This window comes from Tupaia chinensis, unplaced genomic scaffold (assembly GCF_000334495.1).
Source record: "Tupaia chinensis unplaced genomic scaffold, TupChi_1.0 Scaffold000187_1, whole genome shotgun sequence".
NCBI classification, from domain to species: Eukaryota; Metazoa; Chordata; class Mammalia; order Scandentia; family Tupaiidae; genus Tupaia; species Tupaia belangeri.
In genome coordinates this window covers 800,503-821,333 of record NW_006159662.1, presented here as the reverse complement: position 1 = coordinate 821,333, position 20,831 = coordinate 800,503, and the positions used below count along the sequence as shown (strand labels likewise).

The 20,831-nt window shown below is 39.5% G+C and overlaps 1 pseudogene; it reads right to left on the bottom strand.

Moving 5' to 3' along the window:
* Positions 1-15,031: 15,031 nt before the first annotated feature.
* On the bottom strand, positions 15,032-16,684 carry LOC102487512 (COP9 signalosome complex subunit 4-like; annotated as a pseudogene).
* Between the last annotated feature and the right edge of the window lie 4,147 nt (positions 16,685-20,831).

Sequence of the window (20,831 nt, the reverse complement as noted above, 5' to 3'; positions counted from 1 at the left end):
CCCACCGCCCCCGGCTCCCTCGCCCCAGGCTTCCCTCTTGCCCTGCTCAGGTCTCAGTCTCGCAGTTTGGGAGACTCAAGCCAGAGGGGCGGAAGTTTATTTATTCATTTTTATTTTCACTTTTATTTTTTTGAAAATAAAGAAACAATAAAACAAAAGACACTATATCCTCCTAAAAGCCTTTCTCCTGTAAACTTTGCCAGATGTGTGCATGCGTGGGTGTATCTTTTCTCTCTGTGCGTCGTTCCACAGAGCGCAGGGCACACAGCAGATACTAAACAACTATACGTCATGTGCACGGCACATAGTAGGTGCTCAGAAAAAATCCACACGGGTGAAAGAAAAAGCTTCACCTTTAAAAATAAAGAACCGGTTTTACCTAGAATCTTGGTGATTTCCTGTTTGGATGGAGTTTAGTTCCAATTCTGTCTGTGCTTTAAAAAGAGGAAATGTTTCTTGCACTAAAGGAGGGAGGGGCCCCTCGTGACCCCACTCCGAACTTTTCAGTTAAGCTTGTGAACGCAGTACACCCGAATGAATCACTGGAGGACACATTTAGGCTGTCCCTTGGTATCCTATGAGGTAATTTATACTTCCCCACCCGGTTTTCCTTTAGAGGAAGAGGGAGGGAGCCCTGAACTCCTGGCTCCTCTATTTAATGACCTGGTTGCACAGGCAAGTGTGAGTCTGATTAGGGAGGCGGCTCCACCCTGCCGATCCTGGATCCTGCAGGAACGGGCCCGCTTACCCCAGGAACTGCTTGCAAAGGCAGCAGCCCTTCTCCTATGTTAATCCCGCCCTTTTTTTTTTTTTTTGAGAGAGATTTTTGCTGTAGGACACCAGCGCTTGCCTGAAAGAGAGATTCCGAGAGAGAGAAAGTGAGAAATCACCTCTCTCTCTCTCTCTCTCTCTCTCTCTCTCTCACACACACACACACACACACACACACACACACACTCCTCACACAGGGAGCACACACTCCTCCCACAGGGAGGGATGGCCACGCCACAGTCCCTTCTCCTTCATCCTTCTTTCAGGATTTTGGATATGCATTACATACACCTTGCCTGAGTTTCAAGACACTGGGTCTGGAACTCAAACCTTGGTCAACCATGTGGGAGTCCAGCATCTTGAGGCTATGCCACCTGCTGAGGCCAATTCTGTTCTTTCACCACTTCCCTTCCCTTTCTGGACTCAGGAACTCTAGATATCCTTTAATTTGGGGCTCAGATGGGATTTCTCTTCCTTGTGGTTCCCTGGAAGGTGTCTTCTGGCCTTTGCCGTTCCCCATATCTGTAAAAGAAGATAATAACAGAAACTCCTCCCTAGTGCTATTATAGGGCTTAAATGAATTGAAGTCTATAAACTGCTTAGACTAGCCTCCTAGCCCATGCCAGCTAAGTGTGAAAAACTTGTTTGCTAGAATTAGGATCACTGCTTGGTTCTTGTGGTCCACTAGGTTAGATAGGGACTGTTTATGGGTAAGACAAAAATGGAAAAGTGTGGAAAAGAGAGCAACCAGCAAAGGCCCATCTTCAGGAGCATGACATTGTGGTCCCAATACACCCAGAGTCACAGAGACACACCCACAGGGAGAGCATTATGTGAGGATGAAGACAGATATCAGGGAAATGTTTCCACAAGCCAAAGTGCCCCAAGGATTGCCAGCAGGCCACCAGGAACTAGGTGACAGGCATGCTGCAGGTTTCTTTCTCGTAGGCCTCAGAAGAAATCATGTGAGACAATCCGTTTCTGTTGTTTAAGCCATCCAGTTTGTGGTACTTTGTAAGGTAGCCTTTACAAACTGCCTCCTCACAGGAGCACCACCTTGCGAGGACAGAGGAAGAACATCCCTTGTCTTTGTCCACAGATCTCTAAAGACGGAGCCTGTCATTTGGAAAATGCTCAAAAAATGTTTGCTGATCTAGGGTGGAAAAATTACACACACACACATCCCCCCCTCCCCCCCACCGCCCCACAACTGCAGAATCTCACATAGGGCCCAGGGAACAGTAGGTGCTTAACTATTGGCTATAATAAAACGACATAGTTTTATATCCTGCAGGAGACACGGAGGAGATAGATGACACGGTTCCTTCCTGCCAAGTATCTTTTATGATCATTAGAAAGACAAGACCTGTCTATACCCGTGAGCCAATTAAGAGAATATAAGAGGCAGTCCACTGAGCAGATTAGGGATCTGTGTCACTGCACGCATTAAGCATAGCCAATGCAAAGGGCACTTGTGTTTTCTTTCAGTCTAGCTAAATATCAAGCTCTCCAGAATTAAGTCATGAAAACAGCAGAATCAACATTGAAACATAAGAGTTCCCCAATCTGTGAAGGTTAGGCTCTATTTTTATCTTGTACATGTTCACATGTTGCTTAAAACACAATTAGTTGTTTCTGGTTTGTGTGCTGATTTTTTTTTTTTTCTTTTTCACAAGAAACTAACTCTATGGGTACAAGACTAATGTGCTTTTTCTTCCCTTTTCCTGCCTTCACAGGATCTCATAAACAGCAAGGTGTACAAATTCCTGTAGAATACATGATGTTGGAGGATCTACCTATGTGTACTCATTTATGGAGGTGGGAAGTGGTTTGGAAGAGTATTTAATAAAAAAAGGTGAAAAAAAATTAAAATGTTGGTTTATAAAAGCTAGCCCCATATCAGTGTTACACATTACATTTAGTTAGAACACCTAATGGACTCTCAGTGGATCTAATGAAAGAACAATAGATAAAAAACATACAAGGAGGGCCAGTCAATGGCGTGGTGAAGGCAGCTGGATCTCACACGGCCAACTGTGACACCTGAGTCCTGGACCTGGCAGCTTGAAAATGTGTTGGGTACGTGTGTGTCCGTAAAATCCCAAAAGGAGGATAGAGAAGGGATTGCAGTGTGACTGACCCCCATAGGGGTGCTTTTTCATTTTCTCTCTCTCCCTGACGAGTGTACATGCCCTCTAGAAAATTAAAAAAAAATTAAAAAGACGCATAAGGAAATAACTATGCTAAATATTGATATCTGAGTACCTCAGAGGTTTATTTTTTAATTTTTAATTGCCAGAAGGTAGAGGGTACATGTGCTCTCCAGAGAGAGATAAAGAGACAGAAAGAGAGAGTACCTGCCCACCAATGGGGTATAGTCACACTGCATTCCCTTCTCTTTCATCTCTCCATCCTGGTGGGATTTGGGACATAAGCACAAACATGGGCCCAATATGCTTTTTCAAGTTTCGGGGACTGGGATTTGAACATTGATTGACCATGTGGGATCTGGCTTCTTATGTAGTACTTAACTGCTGTGCTAAGGGGCTGACTTGAAGGATATGCACTTTCTAAAAGCTGATTCTTATCAGTTTATATGCACCTGACACACACTGAAGTTTGAGAATCACTGGTTGAGAGGATAATGCTAATGAGAACAGTTCTAGATGTGATTCCAAAAGGTCCTATTAGGATCCACCATCTAGAATTGGCCAGCCAACCTGTCATAAGGTCACAGGGGGCTAGAGAGAGAGAGTGTATTTGGCCCAACATAACCCATCACCACCACTGGGGGACACAAACCAATACCTCCAGTGTCTGTTCTTTACTGATGGGTATATAATGAGATCTCAAGCTACATAAAGTCATGACTCTGCTCCCTTGGGAAGCTGAATGACCTCTTCTGGACCTCTGTTTCTTCATTTGAAATATCAAACACTGAAGTGAAGTTTTTTTTTTTTTTTTTTGAGATCTTTGTGTAGGTCATGAGCACTGGCTGGAGAGACAGAGAGAGATAGACAGAAAGCGAGCAATCACTCACTCTCTGGGGGAGGGGCGGTCATTCTCCTCCATTCTCTTTTCAGGATTTTGGGCACACACGTACAATTGCCTGTCGTGAGTTTTAAGCCGCCAGGTCTAGGACTCGAACCATGGTCAACTAGGTGGAAATCCAGCGATGTAACCATTATACCATCTGCTGGTCCCTGAAGTGAATGATCTTTAACGTCCTTTTAGAATCTGAACAATGATAGTTTCACATTTTTTCCCCTATTACTCATCTAATAGTCAAGCTCTTTTTTCACATCTTTATTCCCAGTATAAACAAAATAATCGAGATGGCAAACCAAGGTATTGTGTAGGAACAGCACTGGACTAGTTGTTAGGGAGCTTAAACTGGTCCTGGTTCTGTCATTATCTAGTTTGGTGACAAGAGACAAATTAGCTAATGTCTCAGGGCGTCATTTTGCTCACATGTACATGAATCCTTTGAGTTAGATTGTTTCAAAGTTCCCTTCCAGCATTACTTTCCTTCAGAAATGAAGCTGAAACGAAGACATTCTTAGATAAAAGAAAACTAAGAGAATTAATTACTTGCAGACTTGCTCTGATAGAAGTGCTAAAGAAAAATTTTCAGATGGAAGGCAAATTCTACTGAGGGAGATCTTGAACATCAGACATAAAAAAAGCAACAGAAATGATAAATGTCTAAGTAAATGTGTTAGTTTATTTTTCTTCTCTTAAATTCTGTTTCTATAAGGATATAAAGATACAAATCTGACAAGATATGGATTGTCATTGAAAGTAAAAATGGTAACATTGTCTGGTGGAGTTTCAACATACATAAACATAATATATATGACTACTAAAACATAAAGAGAGGATGAAGGGAACTGTTTGTTGGTAAGCGTTCTGCACTACTACTACTACTATTCCACTTGGAATAGTAAAATACTAATTCTAAATGGGCTGAAAACACTAAATTTATATACTATAATCCCTAGAGCAACCACTAAAAAAGGACACTAAGATATAATAAAAACTTAATAAATATATTAAAATGAAAAATGAAAAATATTCAAATTACATGAAAAGAAGAAGGAAAAGGGAAAAGGAGCAAAAATATACGAAATGAACAGGAAACAAATTAGAAAATGGTAGATTAAATACAGACATATCAATAATCATATTAAATATAAATGGTCTAAAACACTAATCAAAAGACAGAGATGATTGAAATGGGTTAAAGAAATAAAAATACCAAAGGTTATGCTGCTCCCAATAAACTTGATGTATATATAATCAAAAGTACATTAAAAGGATAGAAGATGATATACCAGGCAAACATTAATCAAAAGAAAGCTGGGATGATTATGTTAATATCAGACAATTATAAATAATAAAAGGGACAATTCACTAAGGAGACATAATAATCCTAAATGTGTATTTCTAACAACAGAACTTTAAAATACGTAAATAAAACTAATTAAACTGAAAGGACAACTCCAACAATTATAGCTTATTATGCCAATATTCCTTTTCCTGCAATTAATGGAGCAAATAGAAATTCAGCAATGATAAAGAAGAACTGAACAATACTATTGACCAGCTAGATTTAGTTAACATTTAATAGACCACTCCACTTAATAGCAGAATAATACATCTTATTTTTAAGTGTATATGACATTTACCAAGATAGACTATACCCTGGATTATGAAAATAATGAAAAATTTATTAAAGAAATCAAAATCCTACAAATTATGTTCTCTGCCCATAATAGAATTAGACTAGAAGTCAATGATAGAAAAATAACTGGTAAATATTCAAACATTTAGGAAGATAAACATATAATTACAATATGGTCAAGTAATCCAATGCTGAGACCAGCAGATGCCATAATGGTTACACTGCTAGACTCCCTTGTAGTAGACAGTGATTCAGGTCCTGAACCTGGTGGCTTAAAACTCATGCGGAGTGTGTGTGAGTGCACGCCCAAAATCCCTGGAGGAGAATAAAGGAGAAGGGATTGCAGCATGGCCAGCCCCCATAGGGGGATGATTTCTTGCTTTGTAGCTCTCTGTCTCTCTCTGTGTCTCTGGCAAGTGACATGCTCTATAACAAAAATCTCTCTCTAAAATAAAAAAGTAAACTAATGCTATGTATTTACCCAAATGAATTTAAAATAATCTGTAAAAGCTTGATAGCAAGTGTATTAATAACTGGTATACTGGGAATGATGCAAATGTCTGTCAAAAAGCACATAGACAAACTGTTATACATTATACAATGGAATAATATTTAGTGATAACAAGCAATACAGTATTGCTATACAGAACAGCATGGATGCATGTTAATGGTATGATGCTGACTGATAGAATCTTGCCTCAAAAAATTACATATTGTTTAATTAAGTTTATGTGATATCCTAGAAGTAAAAAACTATGGTGACAGAGAATATAAGATCATCATAGATCATTGGTTTCCAGGCATTGAGGGCAGTGATGAAGGTATAAGTACAAAGAATCTGCATTAGGGAGTTGTTTTGGGATATGGAATTATTCCGAATTCTTGTTGTGTGATCATGGTCATATGAATCTATACATATGTGAGCAGACAGAGCTGTAGATGAAATGAAATAAGGTCAACATTATTTGTCATATTATTCAATTAATTTTATGTTAAAATACAATAAAATAAAAAACAAAAGTTGCACATTTCCATCCAAAAGAATTTTCTATAAGGTCTGGCTTGTATTAGCAAAATTTTTTACAAAAGTAAATATTCATCCACAGGAGAATAAGTTAATTAACTGTGATGTGGACATACAAGTGAAGGAAACACAACTCTATTTTCTCAGCACAGATACATCTTTGAGTTGTAAAAGTCTATGAATTTTTATATATGATATATGTGTGCATTTATGTGGCAGTATGATATTGTTTAGATAAGCCTTATAACTGGCAAAATAATTGTTGATATTATTTACAGATAACTGTATGTGTAGTAAAGTAGAAAAATGCTTGAGAATGATGAATACCATCTTAGTTTGGGCTGCTATAACAAATATGCCATAGACCAGATGACTTCAACAACAGAAGTTTATTTTTCACTATTCTGGAGGCTAGAAAGTCCAAGGTCAAGGTGCTGGTAGATCCAGTTCTACTGAAGGCTCTTCTCCTGCTTAGCAAATGGCTGTCTTCTTGTACTCTCACAAGGTGGAGAGAAACAGCTCTGATCTTTTCATCCCCTTGTAAGAATACTAATCCTGGGACTAGCAGATAGTGTAATGGTTATGTCATTGGACTTCCACATGGCCAACCACGGTTTGTCTCAGACCCAGAGGCTTTGAAACTCATACCAGGTGTGTGTGCATGTGTGCCCCAAATCACAATAGTAGAATGGAGAAGAAGGGATTGCAGTGTGGCCATCCCCCTTGGGGGGTGATTTCTTGCTTTCTGTCTCTCTGGTGAGCACACATACCCTATAGTAAAAAATCTCCCTAAAAAGCAAAACAAAAGCAAAAACAAACCCCAAAATGCTAATCCTATTCTTTAGCCTTCACCCTCATATCCTACTTACCTTAAAGGTCCCATATCTAAATACCAATGTCTCAGGGATCTGGGCTTCACATAGGAATTTAGGAGAGTTGGGGCCATAATAACTCTATAGAGAACACCGAAGTCAACATAATGGTTGCATATAAACAGAAATGAGAGAAAAGAGATTGTTAGGGATTATACAAGGCACTTCAATAGTACCCGAAGTAATTTATTTCTTAAAGGATCTGGATGATGTATTATAAAATATTAAAATTTGACCAAGTTGGGCTGTGATATATGGGTGTTGATCATATTATTCTCTATACTTTTTTGTATACTTAGAGTATTTCATTAAAAAACTTGATTGACCTGTGGCCTCATATCCTGGGCTATTGTAGTTTCTCAGAGAGACAATTGCGATCAAGTGTTGGTATTGATGTTATAGGGAAGCAGGTTAATGAAGGTTAGCCGTCAAAATATTTGCCCTATTTATTTTTAAAGGACATACATGATAGAGGGCAAAGAATATGTGTAAGAACAATATTGACTTAAATGAATTGTATTTATCATTCAGAAGGGGAAGAAAGCCACACACTTGAGGTGTAGTTGTTTTCAGACCATATGATTCTTCTGAGCTGCACCTTCGGACATAACCAGACTAATCAACAGATGTGTTTTTCATATCAGTTTTTACTACCTTGACAGTACAGCTATTCTCAGAAGGTGAGAAGTTGGGACTTCCTGGGTCTTTAGAAATTCATGTTTTAAAGTATTTTCGCTGTTGTCTAGCAACTCCTATCTGTTATATAAATTCACAGCTAGTGGGTGAGACAAACATTAAACAAATGGAACACAAATAAATATCTTGTTCTGTCTCAAAGTTCGGTCTCAGAACATCAATACAGCTTAAATAAATAGAAATGATTCCAAAAGCTTTGAAAATTATCACAGGCCTTCTTCCCCCAATAACTTTTGAGGGAGTGAAGAAGTGAGAATTACATTGTGGAGGTATGTGATGAGTATTCCTTCTAAACATGTTTAATATGAGTCTCTTTCTTTACAAAGCCCATGCTTTGTTTTCCTTTTCTCCTTTTCTCTTCTCATCTTCACTTCCATAAACCCAGCCCCACCATGCTTGCTTTCTGTTTATTTCATCCCACCCCAATTCTCTCAGTTGTAGGGCAATCTGCTCCTACCAGCTGCCATTTTCCTACCCAGTTGGGCCCCACAGAGGTTTGCTAGCTGGCTGGATAATTATAAAGAACCCTTTTTTTCTGGAAGGAAAAATTCAAATATTTGTCATGCAATACTATGATATTTTAGCTCTGTCAAGAACCATAAAATCATCAATTACAATTGGGACAAGTACCGTAACATCACCTTAACTCTTTCATGCTGGCTATTTATGGATTGTCTTATTTTTGTTTTTATTATTACTTTGGGAGCTAGAATAAAAGGTGTAAAATACAACTGATATTTTTAAAAAATAATGTTTAATTTTATTTATTATTATTATTCCTAATTTGACTAGTGAGAGACAGAAGGAAAGTGAGAAAGTAAGCTGCCAGATCTGGGACTCAAACCATGATCAGTCATGTGGAAGTCTAGCACCTTAACCGCCATGTCACCTGCCAGCCCCTGACTAATCATTTTAAGAAACAGACAAATGCCGATAACCTGGGCCTGTGCCTTCTTCCTCAGTCTGGGTCAGACTAAGTCCAGCATTTCATGAGCTTCAATTATGTTCACCTACTTAGTAGGAAAAGCCCACTGGACCCTCTGGCCTCATGCTTTCCTTCTATTTCTCTCCAGATGTGTGGTGAACATACTTTATGAACTAAAAATCTGGATGTGATGTAGGGGCCAACTCATGGTTTTGCACATGCTCTTATTAGAAGGAAGATATTAAAATCCTGACTCATCTATCCTCGCAGATACAGGAACCATAGCTTCTATAACCAGGCCCATACGCTGAGCCTGCACTTTTCTTTGGTGTTCCAGATGCAGCCTTAGAGGGACCAGTCAGTGGGAACAACTGGAGCCTGTGGCCTCAGATCTGGAAGAGCTATTTCCAGAGCCAATTGCACAGCTCTGCTAAGAAAGGCAGTAACTCTGACTAGCAGCAGTAGCACATAGTCAGAAAGGGCCCAACAGCTCCTTATTTTCATGATGTATTGATTTCATTTTTTTTGACATTTTTTGCTTTAGGGTGTGTGTGCTCACTAGAGAGAGATAGAGACAGAGATAGTGAGAGGGAAAGTGAGAAATCATCCCTTGGGGAGTTGGCCATTCTGCAATCCTTTCTCCTCCATTCTCCTCCTGGGATCTTGGGCATGTATGCACACATACTTGACATGGGTCCAGGACTTGAACTGTGGTTGGCCATATGGAAGTTGAGTGATGAAACCTCTATGCCATTTGCTGACCCCTGTTGTATTGATCTTAATTGTATAACGAAGCCTAAATCATTTTTCTTCATAAAGTATCAGTATACAAGATTTTAGAGGAATTAGTGAGAAGTCTCCCTTTCCTTCCCTTTTCTCCTACCCCATTTCCTTCCCAGAAGTAATCATTGTTGGTTCGATGTGACTCCAATGCAACCTATACTCAGATAGGTTATTCTCTACCTTACTAGCAATCAGAGAAATGCAAATTAAAACAGTCGACTAGGGATTATTTCTTTCTTATCGTATTTTCATTGCAAAAACCTGAATTAAAATATCTAGAATTGGTTAGGGCTGGGAGAAGGAATTATAAATTGGAATAACAGTTCTGAAAGTTAATTTGGTTATGTAAATTCATATAGACTTTATATATCAGGGTTCAGTTAGAAGATTGAAAGTGTAGCAATTGTTTGAGAAAGAAGACACGTCATAAAAATACTGCCAATTCAAGCAGTGACACCTGTAAGGGAGCCAGAAGTAGCAGCTGCAGAAAAAGCAGCTATGACCATCTAAACTGAGAAAAAGTGGACAGTGAAGAACCACAGCCTAGAAAGTCTCCTCCATCCCCAGCTCACGGCTGAAATCTTGATAGTTTTATAGAGGGTCTAACACTGAAAAACTCAGCCAGTGGAGCAAGGAAACTTTCCAGGTAGCTGGCCATGTGCATGTGCAGGAGTGTTAGTGGGATTAGGTGACAGATGCTTGAGGCCATGACCAGACCTACTGTGGTAACAGCTACTGTAGGGGCTGGTGGGTGGGTGGCATAGAACCTGGGAATGTGGTTGGAGCTGGGGGTTTGAGAGCTTCGGGCTTCCATGCTGACACAGAATGGAGGACTGGGACCCAAAAGGAAAGGGCTTTCCTGGCTCAACTGCCTTGTGGTGTTTCTCCAGCATCATCAAAGCCAGTCATTGTGTCAACTGGTAAAGGAGGAAAGGTGACAGAGTCTGACTCCAATTTCATAAACACAGAAAAGAAAGATAGATTTGGAGCTGAGAGACATTACATGCATAACGGCACAGACTTTGAGATCTGAATTTCATTTCTAAAAATTTAAGGAAAATTATGAATGGTATGCATAAATATTTATATAAAGAATAGTTGTTGTAGAAAAAAATGGAAATAAGGCTCAATGGTAAAAACATTGAGTAAAATAATGATTCATATAAGAATAGAGTCATATTACTGCTTATCATCAAAACATTTTTATTATTAGATAAAAATGGTGTGTTCAATGTATCTACTTATAATACGGCCCATTAAAAGCATATTTATACATATAATTTTATATGCATAGGAAAATATCGGAGAGTTTTGTTATTTAATCATGAGCTCTTTGGTATTACATCTGGTGCATACTCACTAGTATTTATTGAACAAATGCTTTGTCTTAGCCCCGTAAGGCTACCATAATGAATCACTGCAAACTCACCACAGGCAACGGAAATTTATCCTTTCGCAGCTCTGGATACCAGGAGTCTGAAATCAAGGGCCGCACTTCTTCTGAAGGCTCTAGGGGAGAATTCTTCATGCCTCTTCCAGCTTCCGGAGGCTCCAGACATTCCTTGGCTTGTGGCAGCTTTACTCTGATCCCTTTCCATCTTCATGTGGCCTTTTCCTCTGTCTCTGGATTTTCCTCTTATAAGAACACTGTCATTGGATTTAGAGCCTGCAAGACAAACCAGGGTTATCCCATTTTGAGAACCTTAACATAATTATATTTTCTTTGCAAAGATCCTTTTTCCAAATAAAGTCACTTTGCAGGTTCTAGGTAGACATGTCTTCCGAGGGGTGCATGGAGGGTGAGCAACATTCAACTCATTGCATGCATAAATAAATATCTAGTGACATTTTATGGTGGTTTCTTTAAGTGGTAGGATTTATAAGTAATCTGAATTTTCTTTCTTTTTTTTTTCTTAACCAGTATTATAATTTTCTTGTAAAGATTATTACACTACTTTTAAAATAAAAAGAAAGTAAAAGAAAAGTCGTTAGCATATGAAAAATGAGGAACTGTCTAGAGAAATGCCAGTTTCATCATCTTGAAGATATGGTTGAGCCATGTTTCACAAAACCCCAAATAATATTATCTTTTTTAGAGAAGAAAATTAAAAAAGCTCTGGAGGAGAGACAAAAATCACCCCACAGAGACCTAAGTTCATTTATGCCCTATCACAAACCCGAAGAGCTCCAGGTGAAAGCTGGACATGAGGAGGCTGAAATGAACACTCAGCCTCTGGGTCTCTTTGAGCTGAGCAAACCTGCAGTGTGCATGGGACTTGTTCTAAGGGCAGAAGATCGAGTGTGGAATCTCCCTGCATTATCTTCTTCTCTCAGCTAAGACTTCCTTCTTTGCCTTTAGTCTATAATACATTGGCGAATTCTTAAAAGATGTTGCTCTGGGGCTGGCAGGTGGCGTGGTGGTTAAGGGTGCTGGATTCCGGCATGGCCAACAGCGGTTCAAGTCCTGGTTCAAGTCCTGGTGGCTTGCTTTCTCACTTTCCCTCTTTCTCTCTCTCTCTCTGTCCTTCTCTAGTCAAGTTAAAATAAATAAATAAAGTTCAATAAAATAATTATTTTAAAAAAAGATGTTGCTTCATTAAAATAGGAAGATCTGTGATGTCAAAAGATCTGAGGATGAAAGGCATTTCTAAATGGCTGTCATCTTCTTTCTTTTATTTAGTGAGGCAATCTTTCCAAAAGGGAAGCGAGGAAGACATGGTAGTTAGGGCATAATTGTGGTAGATGTTTTATTTTCAGTCTCCTTTGGGAACTGATCTTTTTTGGTTTTTGGAGAAGTTTTTTGCTATCGGGCACATGTGCTTGCCAGAAAGACAGAGAGAGACAGAGAGATAGAAAGCGAGAAATCAACCCCCATGGGGGACGGCCATGCCACAATCCCTTCTCCTCCATTCTCCTCTTGGGATCTTGGGCACACATGCACATGCGCCTGGCATGAGTTTAAGCCACTGGGTCTGGGACTCAAACCATGGTTGACTACATGGGAGTTCAGCAACATAGGCATTACGCTAACTGCTGGTCCCATCTTTTTTTGGTTCTAAAGCTTGAAGTTCAAACCTCTAGTCTACAACATGGCTGAATATTATGTGTTAGACCTGAGATTCCAAGTGTCATCTGAGCAGATAATTAAAAAAGAGATTAATGAAAAAACAACAACCACCTATTAATCAAAGAAAAAGGAAAACAGAACTAAAAAAAAAAAAAAAAAAGCACGGTCTGACTTCAAGTAGACACTTATTTACAGTGATGTTAACAGGTTAAAATGTCAGTGAAATAAATAAATACCTGAAGTGTAACAAAAGCATATGAAAAATTTAAAACTAGAATAGAGGTTAGCAAATCTTTTCTATAAAGGGCCAGATGGTAAATATTTCAGGCTTTGTAGGTCAGATGATTTCTTTTTTATTTTTCCTCGCCAGAGGGTGCATGAACTTACCAGAGAAAGAAAGAGACAAAGACAGAAAGAGAGGTGGGGGGGGGAGAAAATCCCCTCCTCTGGGGTGTTGCCACACCACAATCCCTTCTCCTCCATGTCTTTATCCTATTGAGAGTCTAGTCATGCTCATACATGTGCCTGGTGTGTTTCTCAAGCTTCTGGGATCCAGAATTCAAGTGTGGATGGCCATGTGGGATCTGGCTGCCCTACCTACTAGGTCATGGAGCTGTCCCTGTAGGCCAGATGATTTCTGTTGTAATGACTCAACTTCACTATTGTGGTATAAAAGCAGTCATAAACTGTATATGAACTAATGGCCACGGATGTGTTCCAATAAAATTTTATTTAAAAAAATAGGTGGTAGGCCAGCTTTAGCCCATGGATGATAGTCTGCTGTCGTTGGAAGAGAACATCAGAGAACAGCAGTAATGTAGCAATAATCTGGTTTTCTGGAATTGGGAAAATGGGTTTTTATCTGCTTGTTGCTTTTCTTGTAAGAAGGAAATATCAACGTATTGGTAGGTATGTGTGCTTTTTTGAAAAATTAGTTTGAGCTAAATGATGATTGACATAAGAGGAAGGAAGAGAAAATGAACCTCTGTCTTTGCAAAATAAATGGTTGAATTCTCAGAAACAAGAGTCTTTTCAATGAATCCTATTGACTACACCACTGGACGTTATGTTCTGGGAATGTGCTTATGAATACTTGCCTCATAAGGTCGTCTGATTAAATGTAGCTCTTACCATAAGGAGTTATTTGTTGAATGATTATGGTTTATAAGGCAACATAGCTGAATCTGGATAACAATCAGGGATGATACATAGAAAGGGGCTTGAATGAATTTATTCAACTGTGTTGTTATTACTTCATCCTTCATTTTTTTTTCCTACATAACATTTACTTTCAGATAAAAAGAAAAGTCAGACAGTAGAAATGGATGCCATTTTGAAGAGACTACTGATGAAATATGGTTATCTTCCGAGTTAACAGGGTTTTATAAAAAACCAAGGAAACTGAGCACATCAAATAAAATTAAATTGTTTTGAATAAGAATATCTGCATTTGGTACTTGTTAGTTGAGGAAATCACTAACCTCTCACCTCTTGACTTTGAATTTAAATTTTTAATATTTCAATCAAATCAAATAATCCATGTTAACTTTTGTAGCCTCTTAATATCATCTATGCCAGGTGGGTTCTCTGGCCAGCAGATGCTAAAATGGAGTAAGGACTATGAGAGATTTATTGGTTGGAGGGAGACATTCAACTGCAATGCAGATCGGATATTCTCTACCAGTCCTATGGGGAGTTCCGGAGCAAAGTCCTGCTAGAGGAGTGCTTTGCTAGATGGATTTTTATCTTTTTCTTATCAAAAACAAAGTAGTACTTTTATTTAACGCATTTCTCCATTTATTAGAATGACCACGTTCAGAGAGGCACAAAGTACTTAAGCTATACATGACTGCAAAGTTATCACAAATCCCAAACTTTCTAGCCGCCCCTATTTCACCTACTCCTTTTCAAGGATAAGCTTTCACAGACTGGAGTTAGCTTAATACACAGAGACCCTGAATGGGGAACTACATATTTTAAATGCTCGTACTTCTGACTCCATTTTCTTTAAATGGAATCCAGCATAAAAGGGATTGAAATGTATAAGGTTATGATGCAAATGCTTTGGAGAGAGAGTGAGATTAATCTGCACGATGTGGAAAAATATGTAGAGTGCTCAGAGGTTCCAGCCGGACTCACGGAGCCATGTGGGCTTCCATGTGTGCTGTCCATTCTGGTGCTGGCGGACTCATTTTCTCCAGAAGGTTATTTACTTGGAAACAAAGTGACTGGATTTGCTTGTCCCACGTTGGCAGTGCTTCTTGGGTTTCAATATGAACTATGCCATCAATCTGATCAATGATCCATTCACACATCCTATTATCATCTGAGATGCGATCTTTCCGCCTTAGCTGCAGGGATCTCTAAAAGGGTTCCAAGTTGTTCAGAGGTAATATTATTATATAATTTGCTTGTGGACAACAAATTGTATTCAATAACAGCTCTGTCCAAGATGCTAGAACCATCAGCCGTAGTTGCTTTTTGGTGAGGCATCAGCATGGCAGCAAATTCTTGGAGCTGATTTCCTCTATTGGTCGTGTCTAGGTACATTTTCTCTAGAATCCTGTAAGCAGCAAGTTGCTGGCACTGTTCATCCTTAAAAAGAGTAGAACTCTGTTGCCCTGCTGATAAGATGGTACAGTGCAAACATATATATATCTAAAACTTTTTTTTTGGGAGAAGTTTTTGCTGTAGGGCATGTGCGCTAGCCAGAAAGACAGAGAGACAGAAAGCAAGAAATCCCCCCTGCCCTGGGCGGGGTGTGGCCATGCCACAATCCCTTCTCCTCCATTCTCCTCTCGGGATCTTGGACACACACGCACATGCGCCCTGCATGAGTTTAAGCCACTGGGTCCAGGACTTGAATTGTGGTCAACTACATGAGAGTCCAGCAACATAGCCATTATGTTAATCTTTCACTTTCAAGGCCTATTGTTTTGTAAGAGAGCTCATTGTACCGCTGCGCATATTCAATGCATTTTTCTTCTATAATCAAGAACACGTGCATAGCATACCTTATAATGTATCTGTAACTTCTTGTTGGTTGATTCATTCTGAAGCAATGATGCTTGATTTATGTAAGCCTCTGGACAGGATCATCATCCTCCAGATATAACCTAGCAATCTTTAAGTAAGTCTCCAGTTTATAATATACATTGTACTGTTTTTGTCATGTTTTCAAAGGAATTCCCACTAACGCTTAGGCTGCATTTCTCCAATATTCTTCTTGTTCATATATGGATGCAAGATGCTCTCTCTCTTTTTTTTTTTTTTTTTTTTTTTTTGAGAGGTTTTTGCTATAGGGTGCATGTGCTCACCAGAAAGTCAGAGAGAGACAGAAAGTGAGAAGTCACCATCCAGGGGAATGGCCATGGTGCAATCCCTTCTCCTCCATTATCCTCTTGGGATCTTGGGCACACACACACACACACACTCCTAGTGTTGAGTTTAAGCCACCATGTCTGGGACTTGAACTGTGGTCACCTACATGGGAGTCCAGTGACATAGCCATTACGCCAACTACTGGTCCCATCAAGATGCTGTCTCATGGAAGTAACCTCTCCTCAAATGAAATGACTCTAGGCTAGATCTTTTCCAAGGTGAAATGATAGATTTCTTTGGCTGTGCTATCAGGCAGGTTAGGGAGATGTGTGCAAAAATTAGTCAGCAACTATTGCAAGATCACAAGACTGACATTCTCATTTACCATTGCTTCCACAAAAACTTTCAAAGCCTCTAGCTGTTCTGCGTCAGACAGCTGCGTGACTTTCTCCAGGATCTGGTGATACTCACCCTCCAGATCTTTATGAGAACCGCTCAAATTCATCAGCTGGGCCAAATCCTGTCTCACGGCTGCCGCCATCTTTCTTCCTGGTGGATTTAAAAAAAATTTTTTTAAACCATGTCTTCCTTGCTTAATTACTGGCAGAGCTTCCCTAAGAAGAAGGGATCTTGGCTTCCATCACTTTACTTGGTCATTGGCCAAAAGGTAGACCAGAAAGACATGATTTTAAAAGCTGCTGTGGGTCATGTGGGAGGAAGCAACTAGAGATTATTAACCAACCATACTTCTTGCAGAGGAACAGCGAGTGCTTTCTTCAAGAGGGATCTGAGCGATGCACCTCTAAGTTTGACACATCCTATAAACTTTGTCACTTCCTTCCAAATCTCATCGGCTGATTTGTCATCCTCTGCTATTTGTATTGAGGTTCCTCAGAAATATATGTTTATTATTCTCCTCCATTTTATAGACTCTCTGAAGATCCCTCCCACTTCCATGGCTCCAATGTGGCTTTTGATTATCTTCTGTGCCAGGAATGACCTATATAGAGAAAATGATTTGATGTATTAATTAGAATTCGAATTTGGGCCATAAAACATAAAACCCAAATAATGGTTTAAATGTAAAACATGTCTGAAGCTGCTCATTTCAAGGTTTGGTGTAAGGACTCCATGGTAACTAGAAACCCAGGGTCCTTTTATCCTTCTGTTCTACCATCCTGGTGTATGACTTCTATCACTGCCAAAATGGCTGTCAGAGAGCTCCAGCCATCATATCCCTGATCTTAGCAAAAGGAAAGTGGCAGAATGGAAGAGCAAACAGAATCCACCTCCCATACAAATTGCACAGGTTTAATTTTCTTGGAAATCCTCCACAACTTTGGGACCTAAATCACTGGCCAGAAGAGAGTCACACGTAGTTGTAAGCGAAGTTGAGAAAAGTAATTTTTTAAAAAAAATCCTAGGTTATGTAGGGGAGGAAAGCATGTAACAAGAGCGCTGGGATGGGTATTGAGCATGCACAGCCATGCTATCTTTTTTCACTCCCAAACCTGTGTTTCCAGATCTTTTCTCTGAGTTTTAGAAACTTATATTCTGTTTTCTACTAGACATTTTCACCTGTATGCCTCAGAGGCATACTCATTTTGAACATGTGCTAAATTGACCCATTATATCAACCCACAATAATTATGTTTCCTGCTATGCTATGCAATTACACCATTAACTATTTGGTCAAACTAAATCTCTCAGTTGGTACTCACTGTCCCCCTCACTTTCTGTATTTAATCTGTTTTATAGTCTCATGAATTCTCTCCTAATTATTTTCCAAATATGTTCTCCCTTACCCCCATTACCACTGCCACAGTCTTCATTCAGGGCTTCATTATTTTCTCAGTGGAGGATTTTTAGATTGCTTTACTCATCTAAGTCTTGCATCGTTTGATCTATCCTTCATGCTGTTGCTACAGCTATTTTTGCAAAATGTAAATCTGCTCATGTTGTTCCACAGCTGAAAATATTACACTATCTACACTATAAAGCCCAAACTCTTTAGAAGGCATCTTTCATACTCTGATGACACTTCTTACCTTTGCCTTTATCTTTGGCTCCTTCTCCCTGTGCACCCTGGCTCTTATCCATGTTATTTTACACCTATATGGTGTTGTGAAATATCTAACACACCTAGGCAGAGCTAAGCCTCATTGAAAGAGAAATCTTCAATTCTGTCTTACCTCTATGCACTACCTGGTAGTGCTAGACAGGGTGGAACTCACGTTCTTCTAACAAAGCTCAAAAGAGTTTGTCATCTTTATGAAAGTGACAAAAGGCTTGTTGACTTTAGGAGGAAACTAAGGAATTTAAATTTGCACTCGTTGCATTCAGTTGATGGTATAAAATCCAGGTGGAAGCATCTACTGCTTGGGGAATCTGAAGGTGAGGAGATTTGGAAATAAGAATTTAGATGGGGCCAGCAGATGGTGTAGTGGTTACATTGCTGGACCCCTCACATGGCCAATTGTGGTTCAAGGCCTGAACACAGCAGCTTGAAACTTATGCCAGGCATTTGTGCATGTGTGCATTCTCCTCTCTTCCAAGAGGAGAATGGAGAAGAAATTGTAGTGTGACCACCCCCCTAGGGGTGATTTCTCACTTTCTATTTCTCTCTGGAGAGTTCACATGTCCTGTGACAAAAAAAAAAAAAAAAAAAAAAAAAAAAAACTCTCTCTAAAAAAAAAAAGAATTTTGGCACAGTCAGAATAGACATGACAATATATTCTGTGAAAATGGGTGAAGAAGAGAATTTTAGAAAAACTCTTACATTTAGCTGCAAGCAATAGAAATATAACCAGTAGCTGATTACCTACATCTAGACCTACTGCCCTTGGAGTGCTGGGGTAGTTGCAAGTTGGTTTTGGCGGTTCCTGATAGTGAATCACAGTATTGGCTTCTGTGCCCTTCTTGGCTTTTCATAATGGCAAGATGACACAACTCAGTGCTCCATATGCTCATGTGACTGTGTCCCAACAAGGAAGGGAATAGCAGGAAGAAATGTTTGTTTTTTTTTTTTTTTCTCATTATTTGCCTCTTTTGTAGGGAATAAAATATTTCCCAGAACCCCTTGGAGATCTTCCCCTTGCCACTGATTAGAAATGGGCCACATGCCTACCTTCACATCCATCACTGTCAAAAGGAACAGTTTACCATGTTTGAGGCTAAGCACTTGGGCTGTTAGTAAGGTAGAAGGTGAGAACAGCAGCCATAGGTGCTTGCCACAGAGTCAAGGCTCAGGATTAAATCACTGTTTTGTTGTTTTGTTTGTTTGTTTTGTGTTTAAGAGAGATTTTTGCTATTGGCCACGTGTACTTGCCAGAGAGACAGAAGTAAGAAATCATTCCCTAGGGGAATGGCCATGCCACAATCCCTTCTCCATTTTCCTCTTGGGACTTTGGGCATGCACACACATGTTCCTGGCATGAGTTTTAAGCTGCTGGGTCCAGGCCTTGAACTGTGGTTGACTATGTGGGAGTTCAGTGATGTAACCTTTACACCAACTGCTGGCCCCTAAACCACTGTTTTTGAAAGAAACAAAAAATATGAGACTAAGGATCATAAAGTACTCAACAACGTCAAATGAAGCAGAAAAGTCAAGAAGAAAGAGGACTGAATAAAGATTGAAGAGCATGACATTGACTGTAGATGAACACTAAGACCAATTCTTTTTTTTTTTTTTTTTGAGAGTTTTTTGCTATAGGGTGCATGCGCTCGCCAGACAGACAGAAAGAGACAGAGAGACAGAAAGTGAGAAATCACCCCCCAGGGGGAGATGGCCATGCCGCAATCCCTTCTCCTCTGTTCTCCTCTCGGGATCTTGGGCACGCATGCACATGTGCCAGAATGAGTTTTAAGCCACCAGGTCCGGTACTCGAACTGTGGTCGACTACGTGGGAGTCCAGCGACATAGCCATTATGTTAACTGCTGGTCCCAAGACCAATTCTTTTAGCTGAGTGGTTGGAGTGGTAGCATAAGGCCATGGAGTTACGAGGCAAGCCAATGATGTGGAAATAGAGGGGTTGCATGTGCAATGACATTTTAAGATTTTTGATAGTTAAAGGAAAGACAAGTTAAAAGGGAAGGTAGTTAGAGATAAACCACACATGAAGTGAGGAGTGAGACGGTTTTCCAAGCAGGGAGATCTGGCTATGTTTCAAGATTAGAGGGAAGGAGTCAGTGGAGAGAAAGAGAAAGGACGCAGAAGAAATGGAGAAAAGAGAGTCTCTTTGGTGTGATGGAGCAGAGAAGTGAAAAGTCTATTTATTTATTTATTTATTTTAGAGGAAAAGCAGCATTTAATTTGAGGCTGGAGAAAAGGATGAAAGACGTAAGCTGTGAGATGTTTTGAGATGATAACACAAGAAACACAAAAGTTCAGATAGCTCTTAGAGAAGCAAGAGGGCTGCTCATCTAAGGAGTTTATTAAGAAATACAGGTGGGTTTTTTATAGTCTTTAGTTGAAGTGATGATAAAGGAAATGTATTTAAAAACAACAACTCCCCCCCCAAACCAAACAAACAATCAAAAAGAAATACAAGTGGGGAGTAGAGGTATGGGAAAGAATAGGTTTGACAGGATGGATTAAGATGAGAATCTAGGTCATTAAGGACAAGGAACATTTTATGAGTTTAGAAAAGAAAACACTCAAGTGAAAACACTTCAAGTGAAAACACTC